This window comes from Canis aureus, chromosome 11 (assembly GCF_053574225.1).
Source record: "Canis aureus isolate CA01 chromosome 11, VMU_Caureus_v.1.0, whole genome shotgun sequence".
Taxonomy (NCBI): domain Eukaryota; kingdom Metazoa; phylum Chordata; class Mammalia; order Carnivora; family Canidae; genus Canis; species Canis aureus.
This window is the reverse complement of record NC_135621.1, coordinates 63178455-63198687: the sequence shown is the minus strand read 5'-3', so window position 1 is coordinate 63198687 and position 20233 is coordinate 63178455. Positions and strand designations below refer to the sequence as shown.

Sequence of the window (20233 nt, the reverse complement as noted above, 5' to 3'; positions counted from 1 at the left end):
TTTTCATATCTATGAAATGAGGATATAACACAAGGTCGTTGAAAAATACTGAGCTAAGATATGTGAAATAGTGGCTGGCACTCAGGAGGAGCTTAACCTATGTTAGCTACTGGCATTATTAATCAGAGTTTTTAAAGTTTGGACTTGTGAATTCTTCTAGGCCAAGCTTCTTAATTTTTCGGTTGAAGAGAGCTGTGGGACAAGGCCTGGAAGGACTAAATGCCGTACTCATAGCCACGCGATTACACGACACAGAGCTGGTATAAGAATCCAGGTCTCCAGACTTGCAGGCCGGTGTCTTTCTAGTGCACCTGCTGCTGCCTTTCTTGCAGAGGAGAACAAATGTAAGGAATGATATAAAAAAGCTATATCTTTGTTACTGCCCTGAAGCATGTAGCTCAGGGCGGTGCTTATTGATCACGCTTTAGCTTGGTTGATCTTGAGACAAAGGGAGCATGTCCCCAGGCAGCCTTTGGTGATGGACTTCAGGACCAAAAACCAGCTGGTTTGAGTCCCTCCCTCGAAGTCTCCATCCTGAACAAGCCCTTTCCCTGAGCACTTTTGCCAACTTCCCCATCCCTGCTGATTTTCAAGGATGAGTGGACAGACATCTTCCTGGGGCTGGCTGTCTAAGAAAAGCCCAGGAGCCACCAGGAAACAAAGGCTGAGCTCATCATCTTTTCTTTCCTTAACAGAGAAAGGAAAGAGGTCTTAATTGAAACTGGGAGCCAGAGACTGGGATGTTTTTTTTTTTCTTTCGACCATAATTTTGGCATCCCATGGAAATGGTCTCCACCTAAATGTAATTCTTTGTCTCTCCACCTCCCTTCCCTCCTTGATTCACCTCACGTCTTTGCCTGTGGAACTATCAGGTTGTTCTGACTCTGGATATTGTAGGAAATAAGCTCCTGCCAACTAGGATCACAGAATAGGACTTTCTTCCTTGAGCCTTCTGGCATGATACAGAGTTGGAATCTTCTATCAGTTCGGATTTAACTCAAATGGGTTCATGTGGTTCATACTGAGGGGAGCATTGTCAGTTATGTATATGAGAGAGAGAGAAAATGGTGGTGGTGGTAGTGGCAGCGGTGATCTGTGTGTACATAGGTGGGGGTGGGCTTGGCGGGATAGAATTGGCTTGAAAATCTGCAGTGGGCTCTTTCCTCCTTTAACACTGATGCTGGGTAATTAGCAAAATGCGCACAGGGTTTTATCCATATTCATGCGCCCTTTCCCACAAGCATAAACAATCCAGTCTCTATTATTTCCTTGCGTGTGCAGCTCCCCCCTCCCCCTGCCACCTGCAGAGCCCTGTGCAGCTCTGTTCACATCATTCTGGCTCTGGTTGGGAGGGAAGGGGGGCCCCTGGCCTGGGTGTGGGCACGGGGAGAGGACTCCACAGAGAGCAGAGGGGGTGCCTCACCAAGGCAGCATCTGCGGCAGGTTGGAAAGTTTAGCAAAGTGCATTCGCAGCTATAATTACATGCAGTCCTTAAGAGGACCCTGTGTGGTAGGTACGGTTATGTAACTACTCCTGTGTGACAAAGGAGAAAATGAGGCACAAAGATGGGACTCTGCCTTGGTCTGCCCTTCCAGATCATTCTCCATCCTGCTTTTGCCTTACCCTTTGCCCTGGTCGGCTGACCTTGAGAGACCCCATTATCCAGCGTCTCTTGTCCTCCGGCTCTGACGGGAGATTAGAAGGCTCCAGGAGACAGAACTGGGGTTCCCTGCTAGCGTTGGGTTGGAGGTGCCCATAGTCCTCTGCAGCAACCTTTTTTCCACACCCTGCACTGGCCGCCGTTACCCTGCAGGCCTTTTAGTCTGTCCTGCCCCATTCAAAACTGGCAATGTTAAAGGCTTCCTGCTGCCAGAAGCCTTTTTGCTGTTCCTTGTTGGTTCCCTTGTCCTTCCCACATCTTTGTAAAGAGTACTTTCATGCATTCTTTACTATTAAACTCCTTGAGTGAGCAGCCGATGCCTGCTGGGTGCTACAGGATGTGTAGCTTGCAGTGACCACACAACTGGTAGGTAGAGCCCAGCATTCCTCCTTGCTCACCCGGATTGTTTGTATGAGGCCGTGGTGTGCCATTGTTGCATCACTGGTGTCCTCTTCTTTGTCCCCTTTCGGTGGGTATTTGAAACTAGATCTGGATGCTGTTCCATCTTTTCTATCCTTTATGAATATTGGATTTTTTTATATAGACTTCTTCATAGAAGCAGGACCCCAGGGATGGGGGTAGACCATGCCAAGGGAATCAGAGAAACCCAGTCTTTTTTTTTTTAACCTGTCTCTTCTGCTGTCTGAGGAAGTACCACATTCATGAGTGCAATGTAAGATGTGGGTGGGATCAGAAGTGGCAGGTGACCATCATGTGCATTCATTTTCTGTCCTAATCTCTCCATGAGCTTGGGGATTTGCTAGCCTCTCTGAATTCAGCGTTCGTGAGGTGTGATCACTGTTCTTTCCTCTTTCTTCATACATGACATGAAAGCAAATTGCCCAAACATTCTACCTCATGATGCGACAGCGCAAGATAGTTTCCTGCAGTATTCATCAAACTCAATGGTACTTGGCTTTTCCATCTTTCACCTGGTGCACATGTGGAGGTAGGCAAACCACATGGTTGGAGGGGCTCCCAGGGTAAAGGGCAGAAGCAAACTGCACTATCATACTCTGTTCTTGCTTTGAAAGGAAGTTTAATGCAGAGCTGTGCATCATTTACATTCCTATTTGATAGTTATTGACTATGTGCTTACAACGAACCTGGCACACGACAGGTCCTAGAAGGAATATTGCAGGAGCTTATGGCATGGTGTTTCCCTTCGAAAGATGTATACATTTATTAGAGAAATAAGATGAACCTGGAAAAAAAAACTAGGCAGATATGTAGGAGAGTTTATGTGCAGATGCTAAAGTAAGCAGTCACCACGTTATCATATCTGGTTGTACTATAAGGAAGATGGTTACAAGGATGTTGGGGAAAGCTTCATGGAAGAGCTATTAAAAGGAGCAGAAAGATTTGGACCCCACTGGTCACTGAGTTTGATATGACCACAGATCTCCCTTCTTTGGGTTCGGAGCTGCTTTCCTGGAAAGGATGCATGCATGTTCTGAATTTGGTCTTTACAGTCATGGTATGGTTTCCCCACTATAGGCCCATGGTTGCCCGAACTGCTACAATACCTTTGCCTCAGGGAGTTTTTTCTTTCTGTCCTATGTGACGGAGAAAAGTGGATGGTGACAACGTGCTTCCCAGTGGTGGGTAAAGTATTTCCATGGAAAGCCATTTATATCTAGGCACTCGGTTATGGAGTTTATTCTTCCCCTAACACCCCAAAGGCAGAGAGTAGCTTGAAAAAAATCACTAAGAAGCCCTTAACCTTGTAACATACAGTTTTTGCTAAAAATATATATTAATAATATATTATTGAGCGAGCATAGATGAAGAAGGCCAGGGAGGGAGGAAGCAATAAGAGTGTGAGCAAGGTCAGTGCTCTTTGCCCGCAGACTCTACAATCAATAAGATCTGGTCAATAACTGCTTTATTACTGCACTACCACCCGGAGCAAAATCATTTTTAAATTAAGAATATATTTTGCAAAACTGAATTAACAATATTGAATATTTTGCTCTTTGATATGACTAGCCTTCAAAATCAAATTATTAAGTATGGAAAATGCTTACCAGGTGAAGTTTTGCTTTCTTTTCCCTCCTTACTTTTCCAGCCACATTCCCTCCTTTCCCTTGTGCTCAACTCCACTCCTCCGCATCCTCCCCCCCTCCCCCGCCCCCCACAGCTTGGGAAGGAAACAACAGCAGATTTTTAAGATCTCTGGCACAAATGTGGATGTAAATTAGTATTGAATCCAGCACATGAAATTTAGGAAAGGAAGATGCATTTACTCGAGTTGAACAGAACCATGCTTTTCCTCTGAGAGAAAGGACCAAGTAGAGAAAATTGGGAACTTTCCACTCTGGTAAAACTGATGCCAAAAAAGTCAATCCTTGGACTTGTATAATCTTTGGCAAGCTGTGAAATCTTACCATTCCTCTGCCCCAACCACTACCCTTGGTTACCCCAGCTCACATCCCCTGTTCTGTTCTTTCCTCTTCTCTCCACAGATGGAAGGGACAGAGGAGAGTCTTCCTTACATGACTCACATAGTGCAAATTTAAAGCATCGGTAAGGCCAAACTCTCCCTGAGGACTACGAGAGGTATTCTGAGTAACTGTTAGGCAGAGTGGGTTTCGAAGGCACCCGTAGACCACAGCTCTGGGATATAATAACCAATATTATTAGAATTTCTTGTACAGCATCTTTGTGAAAACATGGGATTTTGGTGCTCACATTTTCAGAATTTGCAATAAGCTCTTCTCATTCCTTCTATCTTCTTGGGCCACTTTTCACTGCTTGCCTCTAGGGATTATAATCTACATGTAATTTGTAGGTTATTGGGTTTGGTTTATATAAAGTAACAAAGAACAGTAGAAGGAAGAGTCTCACCACTCAATATTGGTCATGTTGCAAAAACCCATTCCTGCGTTCTTCATTTTTCAACAAAAGGATAATAGTGGTCAGGCCATCCATTGGCATGTCTACTTGTTATTTGTATCAGATGACAGATCTGTACTTTGGAAAAGTGGTATTTGTTCAAAGTATTGGTGCTGGCTGTTGAAAAGGAGGGAGGGGAGAGGATGGTAGGAAGGAAGAAGAAAGAAGGGAAAAGAAAAAAAGGAAGAAAGAAAGACAAGAGGGAGGAAGAAAGACAGCTGACGAAGAGAGGAAGGAACTAATATTTATTTAGTACTTCCTGTATGTCACTGATTTTTGGAAAGTGGGTATTAGTGATCCCATTACATAGGAGCTCAGTTGGTTTAAGTAACTTGTGCACGTCAGGCAGCTGGTAAATGGCAGAGTTCGAACTCAACCTCAAATGAGTCTGTCTCTAAATTCTATGCTCTTTCTTTATTCCATGCTGCCTTCTAATGTAGAATGTTTTTGAGCCTGTTGTCCGGTGAATGATTTTGTCCAAACTTAAAATACGTAAGCTCCTTAATCACTGATTTTTAACTTTTTTTATAGGTCATGAATCCCTTTGAGAAACTCGGGCAAGACATGGCCCTCCCCAGGAAAATACATGCACACATAAAGTAATTTCAGAGAGTTCATGGGCCTTTTGAAGCATGGTGATGGCCTTCAGGTAAAGACTCCTTGCACACAGTGCCCTAAAAGAGAGGCATCCAGCAAATCTAGCTTTCCTATTTAGGAGACCACGAATCTTCACTGTTAGAGCTCCTCTTTGGCACCGAGTCTTTCAGAAACCAAGTCTAGGTCAGAGCTAGTAGTGAAAGTGGAGGATGAGAAGTTGAACTGTATTTGGCTCTGTACTTTTGTGTACTTATACAGTGTGTCCACAGGATTCATGGTTGTGCATCAAGGTTGTTTGTAAAAAGGCCTTTGAGCACAGAGCTCTGGCTTGTTCAGACTGACTTTCTGCGTTTCAGAAAAGGTTATAGGACATCTAGGTGTGGTAAAGGTCCACCCGTTCTTGAATACAAGTTATTGTCCTTTGCTTTAATGCCTCTGAAGGATGTGAGTGAATTTAAAAAAAATTTTTTTTTCAATTCTGTTCAGTAAATGTTGCTCAGCCCCTCTGCAAAGGGCCAAATACAGTGCTGTGTTCTAGGGATTAGGAAGCCAATCACAGTCTACTGTTGGCTTGCTGACGGTTTAGTTCATCTTGACTGAATCCTAAGGTTGGGTTACTGATCAAGAAGACAGATAATTCAAAGTTAGCAAGACCCCCAGCACATCTGGGCCTGCCTGGTGCCTGACCCAAACTCCTTTCCAGAACCCGAATCTTGCCTTTGGTCTTGCTATGATGATATTTGCCCAACAGTGTTCTCAGGTGTTTAATTCAACACAGATTTATGGAGCACCTCTAGCATGCCAGGCATTGTGCTTGGTGCTGGAGGACAAAAAAAGATGACTTCAAGGAGGAGTTTGTCTTTGAGGAGCTGATATTCTACGAGGGCAGTCAGATCATACACTCTCCCTAAGAAAGGATGATCAGATAATGCTCAGGAGAGGTGGATGAATGCTATGTGGGAGAAACCAGCATGCTGGATTTTTCAGTCAGAGGTGTGTTGCTAACCTCAGATAGATTCGGAGCATGTCAGGAAAACACTTTGGGATGAGCTGAATTAGACTGTTTATAGGTTCTTGGGATTCAAAAAGGTAGTCTAATGGAGTGAGGGTACTTTTTAAATATGTGGAAGAAAGAAGAGATTATTGGAGAAGACATCTTAACCTGGGGCTTCTAAAGTCATTAGATATTTTCATCTGTAGGTAGCTTACATTCTCCATCTCCATCAAGGATGATGGAGGGAAGTGACGAGAAGATACTGGATTACAGGGACCCCTATGCCATTCTATTTCTAAGAATGGTTTAAAATTACTTGTTTTCTCTAGAGTTTGAATAGCACAAAGGTAGAGAAGATATTTGTGCTTTTGTACATTGGCCAAATCCTTCTCACTAGTTACATTTTCAAGTTAAAAAAATGAAGTTCTTCTTCTTCTTTTTTTTAATATATAGTTTTCCTTTAGTTCTGGAAAATTCCCCAACTGAAGAGAATTGACATCCTGGTAACTCAATTCCCCCCACCCCCCCTTTTGAGTTCTGACCCCCAGAAAACCATCACATGGCAAAGCAACTGATGCAGCTTGTTGGGTGCAGTACTAAAGATTTTCTGTATCCACAGGGGAAGTCTGAGTCCTGGGAGGGATTCAGAGATCCATAAGAAGGTGGTGTTGGAAACCACCTGTCACAGCAAAAGAAATTCCGGATTCCAGCACAACTCCTGGCTCTTCTAATACCTGGGCAGGTACATTTGGAGGCTGTGGTTAGGGAGAGGAGATTTGAATGCTAGATTCTACAGAATCAGTTCTGGGCTCCAGACCAAATTCTCTATCACCCACAAAGAGTTTTCTGCTCATCTAAGCACGCACATACCTCCATCCTCTGCTTTTCACGGAATTCACCACTCATCCTAGCACTTCCTCACATGCCAGCCTTTCCTGTTATTTAAGGGTGCCAAGCACATATGGCTTGGCTCCTCTGCAAGAGTATAAGAAGGTGCAGGTACAATAACTCTTGTATGTACTCCCTACATTTTATTGTAAATGCTTCGCCGATGCTCTGTTAATGTTTACAGCATTTTGCATTCAACTGAATCAAATTGACACCATTCATTCTAGTTTTCCCTGAATTTCCCACCATCACAAACTGCCCTGAAAGTTTTCCTGTTCTTCTGTTCTTGTTAAGCTCCTGCTGCTTCCTCAGAGTCTGAAGGTTCTACATGCACTTTCCTTCTCTGGGACTTCTGGAAAGACCCCAGTGTTTAGGGTCATTTGTTGGCCTTTCTTGTTTCGATTCTTCTCTCTAGCACTAACTTTCAGCTTCTTTCTGTTTTAATCAGTGGAAGCTTAGATGCACTTCACCTAATTTAGATCATTCTGGTGATTTGCCAATACCCCAGCCTTCCTAGGGCACTGTGATAGGCTGTCTGCAGATCTATGTCTCCTCGATCTCCTGGTGTTCTCTCTGGCCTTCTGAAGCAGGGAGAATGGACCACACTGAAGCTGATCTTAGACTTAAGGAGGCAAGCTCACAAATCCCACAGTGACCTGTGTTGATGCCCATCAGTTTGAAGTAGCTGCTCTTCCTTCCCTGTGGGGCCCCGTGTTCTGATGCAAGTCCTGGTCCCAGTGAGTGACAGGTGCGACCAACGGCCGCATGAGTTGTTTCCTTTGGAAACCACAGCTGTGAGTAAGGCTAACGGATGGCAACGGTGCCACTGGGCTCTCTGGGAGCAATGCGCTTGGCCATCTTCAGCCTCAGGAAGGGCTTGCAAACTTGATGAAAATAACTCAGGAGGCTGGGTTTTGGTGGCAATTGCTAGTATTCTGGAGGTGGGATGTACCCAGGAAGGAGTCGGGGTTGGGAACCAAGATTGTGGCATCAAACAAACTGGATTAAGGGTCAAGTTCTGCTACAGCTTTATTACTTGGGGCTATTATTTGTAAACCTCTCTGAGCCTTAATTGCCTACCAGGTAAAATGAGGGTAATGTCTAGTTTTTAAGTTTATTGTGAGGACTGATTGAGATAAAGCACTAAAACATTTTATGTCTGAGACATTTAATATTCAAGAGATTTTAGTGATTATTATTATTATTATTATTATTTAGTGATTATTATTACTACCACAAGGTGGGAAGAGATATACACTCTCTCCAGAGGCTCACAAGTTTCCTTCAGCTGAAGGAGCTGCCGGGTAATGGCAGTGGTGATAGTACCTATATCATCACTTTGTTGTGAGAATCAAGAGTAAGGCACTCAGAATAGTGTCTGACACATCGAAACACCATAGTATTAGCTTTCATTATTTTTATTACCCTCATTATTTTTGTTTACTGAGATCCAAGGGCTTTATTCTAAGATGTTGCCAGAGAGTTGCCTTGTATTGATTTGGAACTGGAATTTGATAGGGACTCCCAAAGCAGAGGAAGTGGCAACAGCTGTCCTAGTTAGTTTGATATTTGAAATACTTTATTCTAGAATTAATCTCTCAGATGGAACAAAAAGAGGAAAACCATGGAGCTTTCCACAAGAACAGAAACTAGTTCATTTCACGATGTGACCCTATTTTCATGTATTGATCCTTGGGAGCTGGAGCTGTTCCCTTCCCATCTCCTTCGTCTGGTCTGTTGCATCATCTTAAGCTGCAGCTTACAGAGTTACCTACAATAAGAACGCATTCTTGAAATGGGTATTTTGAGCCTTAGAATACTTGCTGGTTGAATAATTCCAACCATAGTTTTCATGGCTGAAGTGGCTCCTTTTTTTTTCTTTTGTTGTTTAGCATTCAATTTTTTTTTGTATTGTGTAACATTAATCAGGAGACAAATGTGTATTCAAAAGAAATGAAAATATCAGAAAACTCCAACCTGAGAAATGAACATACCTTGGAATGCATGATCAAACTGCTTCTGAATAATTAGTAGCTTCATACTCTATACATTCCATGCAATATTCCTTTCCTACATGGAAAAGTTTTTGTCTGTGTTCATCCTTTTCATGCTCTGCTTAAATATGGTTTCTGGATTGTGTTCCATGTCCCTGAGGCATGCAGTCCAAGGGAAGGAGCCAGAACTGCTTCTCAGCCTGGCATGGAGGGGAATGTTTTAGTTTATTTTAAACATTAACCACCCAGTGGTACAGTAATTTGTTTTTGGATTTTAGCAAATTGGTTGTTTTCTACTACCTTTTTGAGAATTTGGACACTTCTTTATTTTTTTTCCCCTGGATTTACATGGAGATTCAGAATGACTTGGGGAAGAGCTAAAGAAGACATATTGCTGTTAACAGATGCAGGACGGACACCACCTCAAAGGACCAGCACCCTGAAGATGTGAGTTAGAACTATAGTCACACTGGTCATAACACCCTCTTTGACTCCTAAGGATAGATGTTCTGGGTGCCTCTCTGTACCTGGAGATAAGGTCAAGTCAAACGCAATATGGAGTTTGTAATGAATTCATAGGATCATCCACTTAGAAGATTGGGTGAAGGATGTGGAAATTCCCTCTCACGGCATGCAAGGGCTAGAATGAGGCCAGCTCAGAGTGTGAGCCTGCTTCCAAGGCAGGCAGGGAAAGGTGGAGACAAGGGATTTGGCCCCTGATGGTGAAGCATGAGATGGAGAAATCTTCATTTCATGTGCCCCTTGGCCTCAAGTGTGGAACTGGGTGATCGTGTAAATGAATTTGGAATTGAAAGGCTTCAGCTCATAAGGGGACACATAGCCAAAGAGCTTGCAGAAGATACGCTCTTCTACTAAAGAAGGCAGCTCTTCTCCAACATTTATTATAAATGCCTGAGACTGGTGGGAACTTAGTAGAATTGCCCAGTTAACCCTCTGCCTCACAGTAGGCCTCACGAGAAGAGCTGATCTTGACTTGTGTTTTACATCTCCCAAGGAGACACCTTGTGAAGATTTCCTTATGTCTCATGGTCAGGAAGTTTTTCCTACGGTCTAAACCATATTTCTCTAGCTATATTTTCAGTTTATATCCTTCTCGAGCTGCCCTCATTCTTTCCTCCTGGATGTCTTTATCTTCTCTCTTGTAAGACCAATACTAATTACTTTAGTTCTTTCTTTTCCAAGGGGATGATTTCTCCTAAACCTTGTGTCATTTTTTGAGTCGCTCTACCCATATAGGTATTTTTGTGGCTAGAAGGAGAGTCCTTCTGGGATGGTATTTTTACCCCCGGGTGGATCTGTGCTGTGAATAACCTGAGCCATTCTGGAACCATCCCCAGACCGGGCAGGTGGCAGCCCCATTTGCTCTTTCCTAAGCGCCAAGGCAGAGAAGCAACTCTGGCTCCTTCTCTCTGGACCGCATGCCTCCGGAACACGAAACTCAGTCACAGACACCATATTTAAACAGAGCAGGGAAAGGATGAAAATAGACAAAAACCTGTCCATGTGGGCCAGGAAAGCTGCATTTCCAATATGCTGTTAGCAAGACCCTGCTGAGATCCATATAGCAAGTAGTCAGGGGATGGTGAGCAGTGTGGCCACCCATGGGTTCATTCCTGGACATTGGGGTGCAAGACACAGGGAAGGGGCAAGGTCTGGGGCAAGATGAGTAAGTTAAGACCTTTCCCGAGAGTATGGTGTGGTAGGACTTAAGCAACTTAAACTAAGAGAAATAGCACAGTCCACAGAATTAAGGTCTGGGCTTTAATGGTGGAGACCAACCATTTGAAGGATTCTTCAGATAAGTTTTAGAAGTCCAATATATATAAAAAACATCAAAGATTTGACCAGTGTGCTTTTTCCTGTGGTTCCTAGAGTTTATAGCTAGGGCTGAAAGCTCAGGACAAACACAGCGATGAGTGGCCACGTCTTCCCAGGCTTCCAGGGAGATGTCAGTTCAGAGAACAAGCCTGATTACTCCACTTCCCCAGTGTAAGAGCCAGGACAGCAGTGTTCATGAAGTTCCCCCTTGCCACCCCTGAGAGCTACAGAAGATGGATCCTGCCTTTGCCATGGGTCTCCTGGCTGTCCATGGGTGATTGATGATAGTAGGAGGAACTGACTTCCAGATACTGCTGCACTGAAAGTGTGTGGGTGTTAATCAGAAAATACGGCCAAAATTATGTGGTAATGGCACCCTGGAGAGCTGTCTGGGGGCCACTCCATGTCAGTGGGGCAGGTTGATGCTCCCATCCAAGCTCAGTGGACCCAGAGATGATGAGTTAGCCTAACAGTTCTGGACAACAAGGAGATGACCGTAAAGTCTTTCAGCCAATTTGGGCGTGGGCTGCCCCTTTTCTTCTTACTCCTCCAACCTGAAGGAGATGATACCCACAAGAGGGAGGGCTGGAGCATGTTTCTGAGGAGCCAGGTCAGACCTCCTGTCTGCTCTTTACTACTGGAATTGAGCTCCAGTCTAGGCTCAATTCCTATGAGCCTATGTCATCTTGAGCTTCTCAGAGCCACAGTTAACAATAAAGATGAGATCCTCATTTCTAGGATGAGGAAGGGGAAGAGGGAGGGAAGGGGAAGAGGAAGTTTAAATTAAATGTGAGAATGAAGTTGAAAAATGGACAGATGCAACCCCTGGGAAGACAGGTGAAGAGGGCATGTGGATCCAAAGAAGGTAGCTTGGGAAGGGAGGACCCAGGCTTGGGTAGGAAGGGAGAATGCTAAGAATCACTTTCTCTCTGATCCCAGCTTGGCCTAAGGCTGACACTGACTTCGAGTCAATCAACCTCAATTTGCTCTAATGAAAGAAGCTCATGGGTCAGACTGGAGGCCTCTACTTACGTTTAATGGACTGGCAGGAAGACCCGGTCCTTCATTCAATTGTGGTCAGGATTTCAGGCTTATTTTTGTATTGAGTAAGGGTCAATTCCAGTTCAGTTCCAATTCCAGATTCAAGTCTCATTTCTTGCATACCTCCTACTATATATTTGGTCCTGTGCTATGCTCATTCATCAAGAATGAGGAAATTGGATAAGATAAGCCACATCTACTCTTAGCGGCATGTCTTTGTAGATACTATTATCTTCACTCATTTCCCTCTTGCCCAGCCCTATCCAAGACTACACACATATTACACTCCTCCAGGAAACCTTTTCACACCATTAGCCATGGGACTCCAACCCTGAAAGCTTCCTCATAATCTGTATCACTCAGTTCAGCCCCCTCCAGGTGGTCTCGTTCATCTCATCCCAACAATCATATGGAAATCAGCTCAAAGACAACAAAGACATGCTGCCAGGAGTGGATGTGCCATGTCACGCGGTCTGTTGGTGGAGGTCTCAGCTTCTTAGTGAGTTTGGCTTTTAGCACATCCTAGAGAAACCCCCTTTATTGTAACTGTGGCTCTGAGAAGCTCAAGATGACATAGGCTCAGCTATCTTAGGGACAGCTGGCAACGCCTTAGTCCAGGCCTCACTCAAAACTCAAGGAGCAAGTGTTCTGTGAGAGAGGAAATGGAAGTTTCTAGCTCTCTTAAGGCCTCAGCCTAGAACACTGGCTCTGTGTCACTTTTGCCATATTCTCTTGGTTGCCATGGGTCACAGACGCTGCCAATTTGAGTGGAGGGGATTGGATTTTGCCTTTCAGTGGGAGGGAATAGCAAAGATTTGTGTTCATCTTTAATGTGCTATATCTTGATGAGAATAAAAGCATGTTCATAAGCTCAGTATGTAAAACAGAGAAGGGAGGAGATTGAGAGACTCACTCTTTTTTTTTTTAAGTTTATTTGATTTTTTCAGTAATCCCTACACCAAATGTGGGGCTTGAACTCACATCCCTGAGATCAAGAGTCACATGCTCTTTTTTGACTGAGCCAGCCAGATGCCCTGAGACTCGTTTTTCTGGTGTCTTCTTTGAGCCCACACTCCCTTCATAAGAAGTCTTTGGAGTTATAATTTGAATTTGAAAGCTATAATAACAGCTGTTTGGTGTGTGAGAATAACTGAGGAAAGAAGCACTGTATATTTAACAGTAATTTCCTCCAGATACTCTCCCACCTCGGGACTTATTCTATTCAGTTGACAGAACTTGCCCTTTGGGTTAGTGCTCTGGTCATTCTCAATGCATATTTTTGTATAAGCTGTGTGGACACCTAAAGCTGCCTGACTGTCAACCAAGCTCCATGTTGGGGAAGGCATCCTTTGGGACACTCTGAGAGTTTTCCCACCTATTATCTCCATTTCACCATACCAAGAAGGTTGTGCCTCCCTTTGTAGCCTAGAGCAGAGGACTTTATTGATAGAGCCCTGCCCTTTTTTGTTTGAAATTCTGAGCAGGTGTTATCTGAGAACAAGCAGGTGTTTGTAGAAATGTGACCTTGAGCCCTGGTTACTGACCTGCTCTTTTTTCCTGGTGACTTGTTTTTCCTTGAGTGGGATTGGTTTCTATGAAATGGCTATGCAGCCACACTGTCTCATCTGGACACCACCACCCTATATGTAGGCAATCTCTTGCCAGAGGCAAAGACATTCCTGACTGCATTTTTATACCTTTATCGTATAAAGAGGTAGAACCATCCCTTGTCACCCACAAGTTTGTGCACAAAAAGGGGCAAATACAGTATATTCATGTTTGTAACTTCCTTAAAGAAAGTTATACCCATAGGAAAGAAGGTGCCTTGTTCCAATAATTTTTTTCTGTTATCAGGCTAGAAAATAGAATTTAGTCTACCCTGGGACGTTAATGGGCATTTCTGAAAATATATGGCTAATAGGAAATAATTTCGAACAGAGAATCTTGGAACTTAAGCCAGAATCCTACACTTCATCCTATTTCCATTTGTCTAATCACTATGGAGATGTGTGTATGTGAGAGAGAGAGAGAGAGAAAGAGAGAGGATGCACATTTCTGGACCTTTATGCAGAGTTAATGATTCACCCTTTAGGGGTCCCAGGTCCTGAAAAGTGTGAGTTTAAGTTAAACCCAGAAATAGGAAGTATTTATATCTATAAACCAAGTTCAACATTGGCATTTAAGTTCACATGTCTATATAAACCAATTGACAAAATTATATGTTGGAGTAATTTTCTAGAAATGTCCCACTGATGGTAATGCTATCACAAAATTATAAATTTTATCATCAATCCAGACCCGCAGGCTCTGTGCAACTGCTAGAAATAGGGCCAGTAAAAAGCCACTACAATTGTAGGTAGAAGATCAAGTCTAGTCACACGTCAAGTTTATTTTAGGATTTAACACAGGGCTTTATCTACTCAGACCACATGACCCTGTACGTCATTCAGAGTGTTCAGATCCACAGAGAATTTTTCAACTTGGTTACACCTGTGACCAGGTGGGAAAAAAAAATGGAGACACCCAAGGGTCAGACAGCAGTGAACTTACAGGGGAAGGAAGGACTGGGCCAGTCATGAGCACATTATATGGTTTGGGCCTTTCTAATGAAGTGTCTTTCTTCTTGCAGTATCCTAGAAAGCACAAAGACGGGAGCCACATGTATTTGATCAGTGGCAGATATACAAGATAGGACATAGTGTATTGACATGGTTTCTTTGGAGCTCTTTTAGGTTGTTCTTGTTCCTTATGTAACTAGTTTTGATGGAGAGTTGACATACCCTTTTATTGATCCTCCTGGCATCCTCCCCAATATTTCACTTGCCTAAAATCATGGAAAACACACTCTAACCTTTTTCCCAAAGGCAACAGTATACATGATGCTCTGGCATTGCACGTGGTGGTGTAGGGGAGAGGGGAAGCCACATTTATTAGGAAGCCCTAGGGTTTTCAGTAGAGCACAATGCTGAACAGAGAGGCCCCCCCTTAGCAATCACTTGAAGCAAAATGAGCTTCTTTGAAATAGAAGTGGCCCTGTAAAAACACAAGCAGGTTCTGCAGTATCAATTTGGGGCATCCAGGAATGCCACATAATAGGAACTTGAGCACACCTGATGGTAACCATATGGCAGGTTCTGATGACTGACAATAGGTAGAGGTTGTAGTAATTAATGAACATGAGACGTTGTTTGTGGCCCCTACAATGAAAGAATGGAGAAGGCAGTTCTTTCATGAAGCCAGGGATGTGCCCGGAGTGTGTTTCTAGACCAGGACTTGGCCGGGCACGTGTACTCTGCGTGTGAACAGGTATAAGAGAAATGATGCTGTGGAAGGGAGGCCTTGGATCTGACTGGAGAGCTACTATCATTCCTGGGGCTGCAGTAGGAAAATGAGTTTGCAGATCACCCTGGCTAATCCTGCATCACTAAACTCCTACACCTTGCTGGCATTTTTAGTTTGACGTGGGAGAGATTCCAGGTAGAAATCCAGTTAGTTGGCCTGGTAGGAGTACAGGACTTCATTGTTTGGGGATGAGGGTTTTCTGGGTGTGATTTTGCCATTTCTGGATTTCAGGGCACGATGCCTCTGTTTACTCTCCTGGGGGTAACTGTGTTGCCTTCCTTGAGGTGTGCTCTGAGTCAGAGCATACCAAGATTTGGCTAGCTTCTAGCAAAGGCAGAGGAGGGAGGCAGTGCCTCATTGTTTTATTACTTCTTTCTTGGATGTGGGCTGGAGTGGGGAGGATGGGAGTGGGCCAGGCAGACGTGGGCCACGGGAAGATTCCAGAGAGACTGACTGATCTTGTCAAAAAGAATAAAGGTATCCAGTCCCTGGCACCCCCCTTCAGCACATGGGCATGTGGGATCGAGGCGGTCACTGTGAAGTTTTGCGGTTAGGCGTTCCAAAAAGAAGTTTCTTCATGATTCCTGATTGCTTAGGACAGATGTAAGCAATACCAGCTGGGGCCCAGCAAGCCTGTCTCCAGCTTTATTGTTTCTGATTTATCGGTGGTGTGTCCGCCTTAAAGAACTGATCTATATGCCCTTTATTGCTAGCCCGTTGCATAGCCAGATAGGAGAGTTGAACATTAACAAGTGAATTTGCTTTCAGTAGCTGGTGTGTGTGTGTGTGTGTGTGTGTGTGTGTATGTGTGTGTGTGTGTGTTTAGCAAGATAATAGTATCTTGCTCAGGGGCAAGTGACTCAAATTTCTGCAAGAAGATTCTCATTCTTTTGTCTCCCATCATGAATTATCCCTAATATATTTGAAGCTGCCTCCCTTACCAGAACCAGCCCGAATCCATAGGCTGTTTTGTAGGTACCCTTGGTAAGCAGTGAGAAACTCACTTGGAGCCAGGCTGGAGGCACCAGGCGCTGTGTATTGCAGAGACATTTCAAGTCATCCCTGGTGGACAATTTGCACTGTTCGGTGTTAAAAGGCTCTGTGGCAGAGGTTCCGAGAGCCCCTCACCCTCCCTCCTTGGCAAGCCATGTACAAATGATGTGCTCTACTCACCCTGCCTGGGGTTTCTGGTTCAAAGTGAAGAGTCCGAACTCTCAAGATGTGTAAAGGGAAAGGTTTTACTGCCTAGTGGGAAATGACCATCGAAGTTAACTGTTTGTGGATTGACAAAGTAGCAGATGGGCTGCTTTCACCCAGGGGCCAAGTGAGAAACTTTTGGGACTTTTCCTCAAGGGGAAGGGGCAGGTGGTAACAGATGAGTGACTCGTGACTCGTGACTCGTGACTTATCAGTCTGGAGTTTGACCCATCCATTCCTCTTTTGGAGGAAAACGAGTGATGTCCTGCTACAATGACTGTGCTCTCTCTGGAACACTTCTTTGGGTTGGAGTTTGTTTTCTGTGGTTGTGAGGTATTTTTTCATTTGGATAGTTATTTCCTTCTGCACTTTCTTGATTACAGGTTAAAATAAGTGGGGGAAAGGGAAGTTTGAAAGGTGAGTGCCCAGTGGCACCAAACCAGTTCCTGTCATGCAAATGTGGCCTTGTCAAAATGTGAGTTACGAGTGGAGAGAGTGGAGATACAGAGGCTCACTCCTGCCTGGTTGGAGATGAAGAACTAGATTTTGATTTCATTTAGGATGCAGGTGTACACCAGGGCAGCAGAGGAGTTCAGCCGACAGAGTCTTCTCCTACCACTTTTAATGAACAGTCTCTACTGTCTTGTGTATGAAAAACATTGAGGAAAAATTTAATAGTTTTACACAATCCCTGAAGCCTGGTCCATGGCCAAGATGCGTTAGCTTCTAAATCTTTAACAATATTTTCCCCTACCAGAACTAGGGCAAATTTTTATAGCATTCTCAAGTGCATGTGCTCTCCCTCTCTCTCTCTCTCTCTTTTTTTTAATAAAAACCAAGCATTAAAAAAAAAAAAAAACGGACAAGACTAGTGCTATTTTATTATCTCCTCAGATTATTTCAAGATTGTACTGGAGAAAAATGTATATCCCAGTTTGGCTCAATCAGAAATGAGTATGGGCTGGGTAGGAGACTTTCCATTTTCTAAACTATGTAGTTATGTACATAACTATGTCATGTTGGGCATGTAAAAAAGCGTATGATGTCTTTTCCCCAAGGTTAATATAGGTCAATATCATAAAGAGTACATAATCAAGTGTTAGAGTGAGTATTATTTTGGTTATTGTAGGTTTAAAATATTTAGATCATGGATTCTCTTCTCCCCAAGGATACAAGGATACTGCATTCAGCACCTTTCTTGCTAGAGAGGACTGAGCATTTGGTTTTATCAGACGGCATGGTAATGAAGCTATTTGGATAGAAATAACCTCATTACTATTCATTTTTGCTGGCTGTCAACTAATTCTTGAACCTAGGTTCCCCTTTCACTTGTTGTTGTTGTTTTTTTTTTTTTTCCTTGCCAGATCAAAACAGGCACAACAAACAAAATAAGAAGATGCCCTTAGTCCCTGAAGCTAAGGACAAATGCAGACGGGTTCTGGCCAAGGAACTGTGTTGGGGGTGCTTGTCCCCCTCCTCTGGCAGTGATACCCCACCACTGCAGGCAGTGTGGAGGACTGGCCCTTCCTCCTCATGCTCCTTCCCTAAAAGACATATGATTCTATTCAAAAGGGAGCAGTGCCTTTCAAAGATAACAGTCATCTCCTTTTTGGAGGGTTCTCCTCTGTCTTTCCCAGCATGGTGTAATAAAGAGCATCTTGCACTAGGATTGAAGAGATCCTGGCTTTTTTTCCTAGCCCTGTGACCTTGAGTGTATCATTGAACTATTCTGGGCTTTGGTTTCTACATGTACTAAGGGGTTTGGCTAGGTGGTTTTCTAAAATTCCTTCTGGTTATAACGTTCGGCATCAGCCCTCTTCCCATTCTTTCAGTTTTAGAGTAAACTTTTAAATTTAGAATAGTTTTAGATTTACAAAAAAAAAAAAAAAAAGATAGTAGAGTGTGTCCATGTAGGTCAGTCACCCCCTCTTGCCAATGAATAAAATTTTCATTACTTTAGTGCATTTGTCATAACTAAGGAACTGGCACTGACAGATTACTGTTAACTAAAGTCAACATTTTATTCAGATTTTGCTGGCTTTATAATGTCCTTTTATTCTATTTCAGAGTCTCATCCAGGATACCATTTAGTTGTCTTGTCTCCTTAGCCTCCTCAGGTCTGTGTCAGTATCTCAGATTTTCCTGGTTTCTGATGGCCTTGACAGTTTTAAGGAGTGCTTGTCAGGTATTTTGTAGAATGTCTCAATTAGGGTTTGTTTGATGTATTTCTCATGATTAGACTGGAGTTATGGGCTTTTGGGAGGAAGACCACAGAGGTGACACGCCATTCTTACAACATCATATCAGTGGTATGTGCTATCAACTGATAATGTTAATTAACTATGATCGTCTGGCCAAGGTAGTGTTTGCCACATTTCTTCACCGTAAAGTCTTCCTGTTCTCCTTCTGTGTTCTACTCTTTGGATGCTAGCACTAAGTGCAGCCCATACTCAAGATGCATGGGTAGCAGGGCGTAAGCTCCACATCCTGGTTGGAGAGCATCTACATAAATTATTTGGAATACTTATGTAAGGGAGATTTATCTCTTCCACCCATGTATTTAGCACAATCACTTATTTATACCAGTGTGGACTTGTGGATGTATATTTTATTTTATTTTTCCAGTTTTATTGAGATATGATTGACATATAACATGAATATAGACTATAAATTTTGTATTACAATCTAACACTATTTTGTTCCTCAGATTGTAACAGTTTTGGCCATTAGGAACTCTTTCAGGTTGCCTTCTGTATTCCTTTGACATATCCCCATCATTTTGTTTTGTGAGCACTTCTTTGCTTTCTGACACTGCATGGAGCTTTAGATTCATCAGGTGTATTCCCTACCCTAGCCCTAGAATCAGCCATCTTCCAAGGAACTCTGATTCAGTTTATTGGAGGATGGTGTTAGACACCTTTGGTTTTTAGGATCTAGGTGGAAGTGAGATGTTCCATTTTCTAAAATATACCTTTTATGTATGTAGCCGTGTCCTTTTGGCATACAAAGAAATGTGTGATGTCTTTCCCCCAAAGCTAATACAGGTCAATATTGTAAAAAAGAGTATATAATCAAGTGTTAGGATGAATACTGTTTTGGTTGACATGAAAAGGAAGTATAGGTTCTTGTAGCTCAAACAATTATAAAACACTTTTATTCTCTTCCTTTTTCTTTCTTTGCTTTTGTTATATTTTGTTAGTCTTTGTTGGAATTGGGAAATGTTAATTTATTTACGTGGATATGTTAACAGTGTGAAGAAATGCTGCTCACTTGAGACCTGGGCCCCCAAGCCATGCAGACTCTCCTTTCTGGCAGAAATGAGAAGTGTTAAGGGCTTCGAGTATTTGGGGAAGGATTCCTGGAGGATGTGGCACTTGACTTGGTACTTGAAGGATAGGAGCAGTTTGGGGCAAGGGAAAGATTCTTGTATGCCTCTTTGGGAGAGTGGTAGAAAGAAACTAGCTCAGAGATGGGGTCCTAAAGGACTTATTAAATGTCACTGTTCTTAGAAGACCTGAAGTCTATCATCCTTCTTAAATCTGTGATGGATTTCTCCAATATTACAAAGCTATAGTCCCTTAATCCAGACCCTTCAAAGTGTTGACATTTAGTTGAAACATTCTTAATGTTTTCTATATGAAGGGAGAGGGAGCCAAGTGAACCCATGCAAATAAAGTCATAATTATTAAATATCTGCTGCATAGTAGAGATTGGGACAGATTGTATCCTTTATACCCATGGTGGCTGCTGCATTCTTAGGCTCTCCTGTATCGTTTAGTGGTACT

The 20233-nt window shown here is 43.1% G+C and overlaps 2 long non-coding RNA genes across 39 annotated transcripts in view; one reads left to right on the top strand and one right to left on the bottom strand.

Annotated features, from left to right (window-relative positions):
* The window catches only part of LOC144324199 (uncharacterized), a 584277-nt gene that overhangs the window by 149886 nt on the left and 414158 nt on the right, over positions 1 to 20233 (top strand). For 31 of the 38 annotated variants that reach the window (XR_013389680.1, XR_013389687.1, XR_013389664.1 and 28 more), the window contains exons 2-4: positions 5088 to 5205; positions 6767 to 6889; positions 9390 to 9476. This is a non-coding gene — a long non-coding RNA (uncharacterized LOC144324199). Of the gene's footprint in view, positions 1 to 160; positions 345 to 379; positions 2611 to 4126; positions 4188 to 5087; positions 5206 to 6766; positions 6890 to 9383; positions 9477 to 20233 lie in introns of those variants that run through there. The other 7 variants (XR_013389681.1, XR_013389657.1, XR_013389659.1 and 4 more) reach the window with 6 other exon arrangements.
* On the bottom strand, positions 8593 to 12562 carry LOC144324210 (uncharacterized). The gene is made up of 2 exons (XR_013389733.1): positions 11901 to 12562; positions 8593 to 8806 (listed from the first exon to the last, which is right to left on the bottom strand). It is a non-coding gene; the product is annotated as an uncharacterized LOC144324210 (long non-coding RNA).